At 35.6% G+C, this 13,699-nt stretch overlaps 1 long non-coding RNA gene across 1 annotated transcript; it reads right to left on the reverse strand.

Moving 5' to 3' along the window:
- Window positions 1-506: 506 nt before the first annotated feature.
- On the reverse strand, window positions 507-3,318 carry LOC138917737 (uncharacterized). The gene is made up of 3 exons (XR_011426179.1): window positions 3,241-3,318; window positions 1,308-1,379; window positions 507-911 (listed from the first exon to the last, which is right to left on the reverse strand). It is a non-coding gene; the product is annotated as an uncharacterized lncRNA (long non-coding RNA).
- Window positions 3,319-13,699: the final 10,381 nt, after the last annotated feature.

A 13,699-nucleotide genomic window follows, 5' to 3' on the forward strand; every position in this document is an offset into this window, starting at 1 on the left:
GGTTCGTAGCTCAGGGAAGATGCTTTCCGAACATTTCCTGAATTGAGTTTGGATTGTTATCCTCATTAGATCTTTTACTTCTGGTGTTTCTCATACGCCTGCTGCCTGATTAAAGCTCATGCTTATAATATGAATCAAGAAATGTGGCCAAAGAAGGAAGTGATTGGTTTCAAAATAGACAGATAATCTCTGAATTTTTAACTACGAAGACATGCCTTTTATTTTACACACATTGAATAATGCACCTTTCCTGATACAAAATGTTAAGGGCTCTTTAGAGCAAGTAGCAAATTAGAATCCCCTTGACTGTCAACGAGTGGTTCCAGCAACATATCGATTATGACTGCTTGTAAAATAAAATTTGTCCCCAGTTTGTGTTATTATTTACAAAGTACAGTATTTGCTTTTTGCGTGTGTGAGTAGAAATTTAAACTTACTTTTTGGATATTGTTGAAATTATGCTGTTGATTTTCCCTCAATTTTTATTATCAAAACACTTAAGTATATAAAATAGTTAAATAAATAATTTTACTCCTTCTGCACAGATTTCACGGTTGACCTCGAGCCTTATTTGCTGACTCTCCCCCTCTCTCTTTTTCTCTGTCTCTCTTTTATTTATTTTAAATCACTTGCAATTCACGTATAGATTCCATGATACTTCATGCCTAGATAGTATATTTATACTCTGAGTTTTTCCAACAATGACTTCATAAATATTTTTAGATATATGATACAATTTAATTTCACTCGTTGAATTTGGTTGTTATATCTCTTAGTCACTTTTCGACTCTCAGCTTGCTTCAACTTTTGTATTTTGTGACATCAATTTCTTATGAACTAATGACAGTTGTCTTATAGATTGTCCTGCTTATGGATTTACTTAATGATTTCTTCTTAATTCCATTTATTTCCTATAATTTAGAAACAAGGTTTAAGGAATTAATTATATTTAGATTAAATATTTTAGCACATATACTTCATGATGTATCATATCAGAAACACCATCAGTAGTTGCTTTTTCATTTTCTTTCAACATCATGTACAAGTTTGTGACAAGGCAAAATTTTTTTTCTGCTTTATTGAGATATAATTGCTAAGGTAGATCTTAAAAGGTCTCATCACCAGAAAAAAAATTGTAACTACATGAAAGTGTGCTTTTAATATCATTTTTAACTAGTGTCTTGTCTTTGTGGAAAGATAATGAAAATGGGCTTCTTTCTTCCCCACATTCAGTAATTCTGTAACATTAGGCTATGTGATAGTCACAAATAAAGGGTTAAAATGTATTAAATTTTTGCAATTCCTACCTCACTCATGGACTTCATCATGCTTGTTTCATGAGCTTTAACATTTGTGTGACTCAAATATTTCACCAATATCTGAAAGTCAATATATAGCTATTAGCATCATTTTATCAACAAGCTTTGCCCATGGTATTGGTGTTTTATTCAAATTTGAAATGAAGGTAACCTAAAAGATTTCACAGTTATTAGTCAAGAATATGCTCGATCAGCAATAGCAGTGTGAAAATCAATAAACAGAAACCTCACTTAAAATAGAGTTGAGAGGCCAGAAAGGAGGGCTCTCACATGTACTAACCATTGCAGAGCCCAACAGGAAGAAGACTTCCTCTTCCTGCCCAGTAATAGCCAATGAGAGACTGTCACAACACAGCCAATGAAAAGCCGCCACGCTTTGATCTCCCAGTCTCCTCCAATGGACTTTTTGCTTACAATAGCTCTCCCAACTTTCTTTGCCCCTCTATAAGAGGGTTTCTCCTCCCCTTGTTGCTCAAGACTTGCATGTGGCTCGCCATAGTTGCAGACTCCAAATTGCAGTTCTTGGCTGATCCCAGGTGAAGCCATTTTTGCTGGAGAAATAATTGGCTGTCTGTTTCTTTAAGGTCAAGACCAGAAACAATGTTGAAGTCACCATGTAACAGAACCTTCTAAATACTGACACTGAAATCAAATTGTAAATTAAAGCTCTTGTTTAGTTTATCCCTAACATGTGAATGCGTATACAAATGCAAAAATGAACAGTTTCTTAGAGAAAAATGAAATCTAAAATAAAAGTCTCTCTGTATCCTGAATCTAACTTACAATTTCCACTGTGTCATTCTATATCAGTCAAATGTTGCCAAAATAATATTGTGAAACAAACTACCCCACAATTCTGGATCATGAAATGGGAATCATTCATTTTCATCTGTGTGTTTGTACGTAAGTTTATTTAGGGTGAGCTCATCTGGGCTTAGCTCCAAGCTGGAGATTGCCAGTTTCTTTCATCTGTCTCCCATCCTCTATGTATCAGCAGGCTAGCAGAGGCATCATCTTCTTCTTCTTCTTCTTCTTCTTCTTCTTCTTCTTCTTCTTCTTCTTCTTCTTCTTCTTCTTCTTCTTCTTTTTTTGAGGAAGATTAGCCCTGAGCTAACATCTACCGCCAAACCTCCTCTTTTTGCTAGGAAGATTGGCCCTGAACGTTATAACACCTTTGCCCATCTTCCTCTACTTTATATGCGGGACGCCTGCCACACTATGATTTGATAAGTGTGTGTAGGTCCACACCCAGGATCGGAACAGGCAAACCGTGGGCCTCTGAAGCGGAGCATGCGAAGTTAACTGCTATGCCACTGGATGGGCCCCAGAGGCATCTTCTTACTGTGGCAATACAAGAACCACATGAAGGAAAGTCCAACTGTGCAAGTCCATTTTAAGCCTCAATTTGCACAATGTCTGCTAGCACCCTTTGAATCAGGGAACCACATGCCCCAGTCCAAAGACAAAGGTTAGAGAAATAACCTCTGCCTCTAAAGGGAGAAAATGCAGGGTTATGTGACCAACTGCCTGGATACAGAAAGGAAAGAAGCATTTGTTCCAATTACTCCATTTAGTACACTTCCGATGTATTGTCCACTATGGACTCATCAAATGTAATAAGTATTTCCTGAACTTTCTATAAGCTTTCATGCTTTGGGCATTTAATTTCATTTGCCAATGACTTTTCCTAAATTTGTACTCTTTCCTTCTGTGTCTCCCTCTGTATCTGCCTCTCCCTCTTTCTTAGACTATGAAAACAAGATGAAGTGTATATTCTCAGTGAGTTATTTTTCAAAACATCTAAATTTTTTTGTCTGTGACAGAGAGCAAAGAGAACAGAAAAAATGCGAAAGTCGTTAAAGTATTTCGGGGCATAACTGAACTAACGAGGAGGAAGAGTACACAAAACAACCTTGGTTACCTGTCCCCCTTAGCGAACAAGTGTGAGGAATGTGCCCGTGCAGGGTTTCCTATTGACCGGGTCCCGGCTTCCTTTGCACGTGTAGCGCTGTACAGATATCTGCGCTCATGCTCTCCATCAGTACTGTGAATACAAAGTACACTGTAATTACAATGCAATCCACTGCTGGGAACTGCTGAGAGGCTAATTAAGTAATTCCTGCAAATTACTTTTAGATGCTTCCAGGAAAGTAGTTTATGGATGTCAATTATAGTATCGAAGTATTTGCTGCTAGTTATTGTCTGAAAAAAATGACTACTCCTATCTTTGTTTAATGTGTTGAATATTGTCCTTAGTTACATAACGTGTTGACAATTTTCCCTATTTTCCTTCCTAGAGAAGTAAATAAAGTTGTGTTCAAATTAACTGTGAACATAGAATTTTTCAAACAAATAAATGGAAAATTACCTTAATAGATATTAATAAAAATAATTAAATAGAAAACAAATCACATGTGATTCTATAACATCAGAATAATTGTAAAATCTCAAAATACTTTATTGAGATGTTAAGGAAACTTCGAGCAGAACTTTGTGTGTCATTAACCATGACAGCCTCTGTTCTTCAAAAGTCGAAGTAATTTTTATTATAATCTTGCTAAGAGAATTTTTTCTGTAAAAACATTTCAACGATGCAATAAATGGACAAAGAATAAATCTATAGAGCTATGCACAGCTAGATACATGGATAATCCACAGCTTCCTGGATGTGGGAGTAGTTCGACAACTTCATCATTCAGCATTAAAAAAGGAGTATTTTTTAAATATATTTTACAAAACAAAGATACGTGTATGCATCATTTAAAGCGATTAGAAATCTACCAATCTTTTTATTATAGTGGGGGATTCTATAAACATTTCATAATGCTGTAATGAAATGGAAAATGAAAATGACTATGAAAAGTAAGCCAGACGAATTATCACAAAAGGAGGAAAGTCCGCACTATTTCTAAAATAACATTACCCCTTTTCATTTAGAAAATAGTAGGGAATGTCTTCATTAAACAATTAGTAACTTTGAATTTGGGCACGTTTAAAGAAAATTTCCAAGTATTTCAGTATTAAGGAATATAATGTATGCAGAATATTCATGTGTGAATTGTGAACAGAAAAAAATCAGCATATATAAAAAGGACATTTTGTCCTAGACTTATAGTCTCTTTTATTATATGATATTTATATATTGCTGCTTGTATTTTTCTATTGACACTTCTACCTAGACTTATCTAGACTTACTTTTAACAGTTTCAAGCTGAATATACTTACACTTATAAGTATGATAAAAATGATGTGATAATGTTTCTCATACACTTTAATGCAAAAGGCTTAATTATATTTCACATTATATCTTAAATATATCGACAGGCCAAAATACAAAAACCTGTGTTTTCATGACATAATTTGCATCTCATATCTTAAAACATTTTAACTTACATGGATGAATATGAATAAACATCAATTGAAATATTAATCTTATGTACCAAATTCAACTAATTATCACTCTCAGAAGAAGGCGATCTTTCTTTTGCTTTCTTTTCATTGAGGAAGAGTCACTCTGAGTTAACATCTGTGCCAACCTTCCTGTATTTTGTGTGTGGGTTGCTGCCACAGCATGGCTGCTGATGAGTGGTGTAGGTCTGTGCCCGGGAATAGAACCCAGGCCACTGAAGCGGAGTGTGCCAAACTCAACCTCCAGGCGGTGGGGCCAGCCCCTAACACTTTTTTAAGATTGTAAAAATTGTAAGGGAAAACAAACTTTAGAATACACATACACACACACACACGTATTCACAAAATAGTTCATTTAATAAACATTTACTAATTATTAATTAATAAATGAATGAAATAGTTAATAGATTAAAAATTCTCGGAATTCTCTAATTATAGCCATTTAAATCAGCATAGCCATAGATGTATTTGGAAAAATTAGCTATACCCTTTTTATGATTATACAAATTTAATTAGCACAACTTTCTCATTAAAAAGGTTATCCATAGCATCAGACTTCAGATGCCCCTAAATTGCTATTGTTATTGGCAAATGAAATTAATAAAATAATATAGGGCAAATAAGAAACCTAGATGTTGTTTCTCTCACTGAATTTGATAGACACTGGCAAGTGACCCTAACCTCCTGGCAAATCCCTTACCCTCTCTGCACCTCAGTTCCCGCCACTGTAAAATGAATGGCTGTGCTAAATGAACACCACATTCACTTCGTTCTCTGAGATTTCCTGCACCTCTGAAAAAGACTTCTGAATAGTAGGATGCAAAGACTCTGATTACCTGCTAAACCTTACATTTCTATTTTGTAATATGTTCATTTCCTAAAAATTTGAAACTTTGTACATTTCCATTATGTTTATTTATGGACTTTTCACTAACGGAATTTTGAGCATATATATCTTCCTAGAGCTTAAAACATTTCTCTCAACTTCACCTTCATCTGACTCACTTTTGCAAATAATTAAATGTCTCAAGGTGTCAAAACTAATTTGTTCACAGTAAGATGTAGCTTGGTTGTTCAGGGTTCTGAAAAGGGAAAGGCTGAAAGGGTTGGCAAATGGATTGCACTGTGAAAAATGAAGAAACTATGGCCTTAAATTGTATATCTTTAAAACTTTCTTGAAAAAAATAGATCACCTCGTTTGTACTTTCCTATGCTGTGTTATAGCTATGAGAATACACAAGTTGTAAGAGCGCTATCCTAGGAAAATAACATGTCCTCTTTTTACGTTTTCTCTTGCAGTTTTGATCCTTTAGCTTATAGTTGATTAAAAACAAAGTAATAGAGAACATTTTAACTAAGAATTTGCCCCATTAAATTTCTTAGTCTTGGAATTACACAATTGTCATTATTCTAAATGCTGAGAAGTAAATAATATATAGTATATGCCAAAACAAAAGCAAACAACACTTATAGACATACCTGAATGTGGATATAGGTCCATAACCATTAAAAAAAAATCACTGGCTTTGGCTTACAAGAGGTGAAGTAAGTAAATCTTGAAAATTGGAAACTAATTCCACTTTACTTTTCTGAAGTTTTCATATCTTAAATCCATGTTTCTAAAATCTATTTCACATGTATTAATTAACTGAAGTTCAGTGTTTATTTTATTTCTTGACTATACATAATATCACTGTCTTATTTTATTTATATACTAAAATAGTACATTTTTGCTTCAGATTATGGAATGAATTGGACTTTATTAAACCAATTTAATTCTAATGTTTCCTTCTAATCATATTAATATGGACATCCTATAGCTTTTCACTAGTCAAAGTAGAATATCATTACTTTGATCCTTAAACTCAATACACCTATATACAATTAATCTTAGGAAGACAGAATTTTTAAGGAGTACTATTTACTTTTTTTTTTCTGCTTTATCTCTCCAAACCCCCCGTACATAGTTGTATATCTTAGTTGTAGGTCCTTCTAGTTGTGGGATGTGGGACTCCGCCTCAAAGTGGCCTGACGAGTGGTGCCATGTCCGCACCCAGGATCCGAACCCTGGGTTGCTGCAGCGGAGCGCGCAAACTTAACCACTCGGTGACGGAGCTGGCCCAGTATGATTTACTTTTGACGGATCTGAGCGTAGAAGTTTGGTACATTAGAGTCAGAGCTTTCTATCCCTTTCAAGTTTCAAAACATAGGATCCCGACACTCAGAGCTACATTAATATTACAAATAGATTGATGATAATAAATTAAGCTACACAATGAGAAGTAGGATTCTAAATATGTCTACTTATTGAGTGTTTTAAGCAAGCCAGGCACTGTGTTAATTATGTTATAGATATAATTTTTAATTCTCACAAGCCTTCAAGTTAGGTATTTTTCTTCTTTTCATTTTTCAGTGAAAGTAATTAATTCACCCAAAGTCACACAACTAAAGGTTGACCCAGTATTAGAAGTCATCATTTCTCCAACTCCAAGGCATTTTTTGACTTCTTGATTCTACACACTAATACGTGACAACTATAAATAAAAGAATCGTGTATCCTGCTTTGCTCAAGTGAGCCCGTCTTTCCTCCTGTTGTCTTAGAAAAATAAATATAGAGCTTTCTTCATTATCAGAAAAATCCTGGCTTGGATGAAAAATTATATGGTGTCCCTAAATATAGAAATTATATAAGGGATTTTTACTTTAATATCTAATCAACAAGGCATTTGTGAAAATCATTAATTAGCTCAGTATGATCTGTATTCCAGTAAAGTCTAGCTCCTTTTCTGTGGTTCCTCAGCTGCTGTTTTCTCATTACAACTGTGCAAAGTGCCAGTCTGTTGTGTCAGGAAACTTATTACTGAAATTGTGATTGTTTATTACGTTGTTCAGTGCATAGTTCTTTAAGCGCCAAATTGTCCGTTGATTTCTGAAGAAGGTTTTGCCAATTCCAGTCTGCCTGTTCTTGGAATTGAAGAGTGGCGGTAAAATTTAGTTCTGTTTAATCAAGCAACCAGTTCTATGGTTGAGCCTATATGGGTTTTTGTTTGTTTGGATTCTCTATGTAGATACACGTGGGTCAAAGTTCAACATGTTGGCAGGGTAGGAGGTGTATTTTAAATTTTTCCTGGCAATGTCAGTTGAAAAATGCATCTCTCCTCTCGTAGTGCCATAAGATCCTGAAAAACGCCGCTAACCCTCACCTGGCCACAGCAGTTAGGGAGCAATTCTGATTAATGACGTGGTCACCTGCTTAGAGCAGGTTATTACACATAAACATCCATTTCTCGAAGAAGCATCGTGGACCTCTGGCCTTGAATAAAACCTGTAACTCCACATTTCTTTTTAAACTACTTAAGATTTACAATTTCTCTAACTAATGGAAAAAGCAGAAGGTAGAGTATGAAGAATAGGTTGTGAGTCATATAGATGCAATTGTTAATCCATGTCCTGCCACTTATCAGGATGTGACCTCAGATAAATCTCTTAAACACCTTCAGCCTCCAAGTTCTTATCATCATATAAAGATCTGAGTGCCTAATACACTATGCTGTCCAAGGAAGATGTGATTTACAGCTCAGACAAAGCATTTATCTCAGGGCCTGGAGCCTAGTACTTGCTCAGTAAAATATAGCTAGTATGGTATGATTGTTACATTGCACACTCAGTTTTAAACATCAAGTTTTCAACTACCCAGAGACACAAAATTGTGAAAATCACAACATAACTTCCACAGTCTAGATAGATGGACTGTAATGCAGAGTGAAAATACAAACTCAACTACTTTAATTGTAGATGTGAGAACACTTTATAACATTGGAATTCATCATTAGTATTTATTATCTTCTACTGGTTTCCATACAAAACTATTTTCCTCATTTTCTTAAAAATAGACTCAAATAAATTTTAGGTAAATTAATGCCTTAAACAAAAATCAAGGTATCTGCCTTCTAGTTCCTAGACTGACAATGTGTTCTTTGGGGAAAAAATATCGAATTGGTTAATCCTTATTCATAAGGAGGAAATGTGTAAAATAATCTGTCCACAACGATAAAGATAAGATTTCTGTTAACTCTTGTAGGAGATGGATTTGTGGCTGCTAAGTTTAATACCTAATGGGGAAAATATCTGTTAATATTCAGCAACTCTTAGGAATATGTGTTTGTTCTCTAAAATGAAATAAATATGATGGAATATTTACAACAGATAAAAATCAATAACATTTCACCCATGTTATTTCAGAACTAATATGACTCTATGGGAGATCTTCCTTCCATAATTTCTTATGTTATAGAAACTTTTTAAAGACTCCTTAACTATATTTTTTTCTCAATGGTATATTATTTTATGGTGAATACCATTCTAATAATAGTAGTTAAAATTTATGATCCCCATATCAATAATATGATTATGTTTCCAAAGACACAGAGTTTCTTACATGTTTGACAAATAATTTTTAAAATTTTACTTAATAATTTTGATCTGAGTAAATCATTTTGAAACTTAATACTCATTTTGTAATCTTCACCGTGTCCATGGTGACTTCACAACAGCCCACGCCCTTTTTATAAATACAGTTAAGCTTGTATCCTCAGCAGATCAAGTACAAATGCTTCCACTCTGTTCTAACTTTTAACCCACTATTTTTCAACTCCAACTTAAAATTCTCATTTTTCCCTCCTATTTTTTTCAGATAAAAGTGGCCTTCCATATCTAATAGAACAAAGGTTTATCTCAGTTCAGGGAAGATAGTTATTCTAATTGCAAGTGCCATAGAATATGTTTTCTGTAAAAGATGAGATTTTGCTAAATACACTCACAAATTAGTTCATCATACTTTTTTGATCTCTCTAATGTATACCAGGTAGTTCAGCTTCTGATTGTTTGCTAATATTCAGGGACACTGAGCATTAATAAGAAACCATACCCTTTAATTTGCGTGAAAACATAGATTCCTATAGAAAGAACAGGAACCTGAGTTACATTGCTATTCAGGAAGTTTTGGAAATTATCACGTGTGAAGATGTGTTGAAGAGTTAGGCGTGCACTAAAAGAGAAACCTAAATATTACTGTGGGACTTTGCCTTTCCAGCCTCAAACCTTGAACTTCATATCATTGTTTGTGTTCTCTGATGAAGCAAGAATGTGGTTGAAATCAAGAACCACTTTCCTGAGGGCAGCAGAGCTACTTCAGGACCCATGACCGCCTGTGCAAGTAGATTATTAGAAGAGGAAGAAATTCAGACAGACAAAGAGAAATATCAGACAGCATTGGTTAAGAGACAGCAGCAGCATCGGCAGCAATCCATGAAGAGAAAAATAATAATAATGTAAAAGAGTAGTATGAGTCCCCTCCACGTTCCTCCATAAAGATCCTTGTTTGCTGAGATTAATAGAAACGATACTACGGTGGAAGATATTGGATTTGCATGGTAAAGAAACAAGACTACTTCTTTGGGAAAATGTCTGTGCGTACCCTCTGCCCATTTTTTGATCAGCTTGTTAGTTTTTTTGTCATTGAGTGGTATGAGTTCTTTGTATATTTTGGAAATCAACCCCTTGATTTGCAAATATATTCTCCTGGTTGGTGGGCTGTCTTTTCATTTTGTTCATGGTTTCTTTTGCTTGCAGAAGGTTTTTAGTCTGACATTGTCCCATTTGCTTATTTTCTCTTTTATTTCCCAGGCCTGAGTAGACACGGTATTCAAAAAGATGCTGCTAAGACTGATGTCAGTGTACTGCCTATATTTTCTTCTAGGAGTTTTATGGTTTCAGATCTTACATTTAAGTCTTTAATCCATTTTGAGTTAATTTTTGTGTATGGTGTCAGATAATGGTCTACTTTCATTCTTTTGCATGTGGCTGTCCAGTTTTCCCAACACCATTTATTGAAGAGACTTTCCTTTCTCTATTGTATGTTCTCGGCTCCTTTGTCAAAGATTAGCTGCCCATAGATGTGTGGTTTTATTTCTGGGCTTTCAAATCTATTCTATTGATCTGTGTGTCTGTTTTTGTGCCAGTACCATGCTGTTTTGATTACTATAGCTTTGTAGTATTCTTTGAAGTCAGGGATTGTGATGCCTCCACTTTTGTTCTTTTTTCTCAGTATTGCTTTGGCTATTTGGGGTCTTTTACTGTTCCATATAAATTTTAGGATTCTTTGTTCTATTTCTGTGAAGAATGTCATTGGGATTCTGACTGTGATTGCCTTGAATCTGTAGATTGCTTTCACTAATATGGACTTTTTTTTTTTTTTGGAGTAAGATTAGCTCTGAGCTAAGGTCTGCTGCCAATCCTCCTCTTTTTGCCGAGTAAGACCAGCCCTGAGCTAAGATCCATGCCCATCTTCCTCGACGTTATATGTGAGATGCCTAACACATTATGGCTCACCAAGCAGTGCCATGTCCATACCCGGGATCCCAACCGGCAAACCCTGGGCCGCCAAAGCAGAACATGTGCACTTAACCACTGCACCCCCCGGCCAGCCCCTGAGCATTTTAACTATGTATATTCTTCCAATCCATAACATTGAATATCTTTCCATTCCTTTATTTCTGCTCCAAAGGATATGAACAGACATTTTTCCAAAGCAGGGAACCAGATGGCCAACAGACACATGAAAAAATTTTGAACATCACTAATTATTGGGGAAATGAAAATCAAAACTATGAGATATCACCTTACGCTGATCAGAACAGCTATAATTACCAAGACAAAATGTAAAAAATGTTGGAGAGGATGCAGAGCAAAAGGAAGACTCATACACTCCTGGTCGGAATGCAAACTGGTGTAGCCACTATGGAAAACAGTATGAGGAATTCTCAAAAAGTTAAAAATAGAATACCAAACAACCTACCTATCCCACTACAGGATGTTTATCCAAAGAACCTGAAGTCAACAATTCAAAGAGCTTTATAAATCCCTATGTTCACTGCAGCATTATTCACAATAGCCAAGATATGGAAGCAAGCCAAGTGCCCATCAACTGATGAATGGATAAAGAAAATATGGTAAATATACACAATGGAATACTGCTTAGCCATAAAAAAGACAAAATTGTCCCATTTGCAACAACATGGATGGGCCTTGAGGGTATGATGTTAAGCGAACTAATTCAGACAGAGAAAAACCAATACTGCATGATTTCACTCGCATGTGGAAGACAAACAAACACGTGGACAAAGAGAACAGATCAGTGGTTACCAGAGGAGAAGAGTTGGAGGGCTGGACAAAACGGGTAAACAGGCACATATGTATAGTGACAGATGAAAACTAGACTATTAGTGGTGAGCATGATGCCGTCTATACACAAACTGATAAGCAATAATGCACCATGAAATTACACAGTGTTATAACCCCCATTATGACCTCAATAAAATCATTGAAAAGAAAAACAAGAGTGCCGATGTTCAGAGAAGTGTCTTTATGTGTATCCACTCACCAGCAAGTGAAGTATTCCTTCACTTCCAAGTTTTAATTCTAACTTAATTTAAAGTATTAACAATTTCTATTAGCAAACAAAGGGTTCTTCCATTTATTAAATTCTGAATATGTGCTATGAATTCTTTGGTGAATTTATGGCTAAATTTTTATTTTTATCATTTTATCAATCTAAAGGCAATTAAAATTGCTATCACTCCCTCAGAGGAGGAACTAACTCTTTTCTTGTGTCACACAATTCTTGAGATGTAGAGCCAGGATTAATTGTTGCGGATGAGATACTAAAGCACAGGTTTCCACGATCCCATGGAAGAAATATTCCCATGGTATTCCTTTTGTTGTTAAAAAAACTATATCAAATGTAAAAATGTAAATAGGCTTACATAATTTAAATATCATATTAAAATGCACAATTTGTCCCTAAATATAAAATATTTTTCTGGGGCACTTTAAACCATAAAAGGAGAACAGGAGGAAATAAAGGCAATGATGAAAGATAGCTCCCGCTGGCTTTTAACATTTGTTTTTATTAATTTAATCCTGAATGTGTACATAGGGTATTCTAGATAAGAGACAGATTTCTCATGAAATGCCTCCCAGTAAGTAATATGTCTGTTGGTGCCCGTTGCCCTAGTCCTTACCCCTAGAGCAACCTGATGAGAGCCAGGTCAGTTGTCCTAATGAGTAGCTGGACACTTCGTAGGCAAGATATGGGGGAAAATGACTAACTTCTGCTTATAAAGGGGAAGGGGGCAGTTGTTCCCTCCTGAAATACAATGGGCCTGAATCCTAACTGAACCCTTTGGCATGTAAATATTCTCTCCAGGAGTCAGACAGCCTCATGGTTTTGGCTTTTACCAACTAGAGGTGTCTCCAACCCTTGGGTCTTATTTCTCCTTGAAACAACAGTCCCTAGGGAGATGTCTTAGTGGTCCACCCTGACTAACTTAGGTGCCCATCTTAGGGTGTAACCATTTGGCTTTGGGACATAAGAGAACTTTTAAACAAATGGATATGGATTTAATCCTTATAGTACATGGATGTTTCTTAGAGAAGTGAAAGCAAATGTTCTTCCATTTTACAGCGTGTGTTTCTGTGGCTCAGGAGACTAGGCCTTTTACAGGAGCACAGAGAATTTGCCAGCAGCAGCAGAACTGTTTTTGGAAAGGAGCAAGTGGCAAAGCATTGAGAAGGGAAAAAATCTTTTGAAACCCTGTAGTAAAGCATTGTTGGCTATATGATTTGGGGAAACTTTATAACTGGCACAACATTCTCCTCTACTCTTAACAATTTTTGGAAAATTTTCTCTTGTAAACTAAGCAAGCTCAGGCTTAGATTAATTTACTCAGGTGGAGAAGCATGCTTTCTCCTGTTCACTGTACAATGTGTAAGAAAGTAGAGCGGCCCTCTCCTCTTTTCCCCTTAGTGGGCCAATGAAAATGCCCCAGTGCATCCCCAGTTTACGAGGACTCAAGGCTACTAATGCTCAGTCTGCCAAACATTCATCACATATCTAAAATGCATGAAGTGTG

This window comes from Equus caballus, chromosome 15, assembly GCF_041296265.1.
Source record: "Equus caballus isolate H_3958 breed thoroughbred chromosome 15, TB-T2T, whole genome shotgun sequence".
NCBI classification, from domain to species: Eukaryota; Metazoa; Chordata; class Mammalia; order Perissodactyla; family Equidae; genus Equus; species Equus caballus.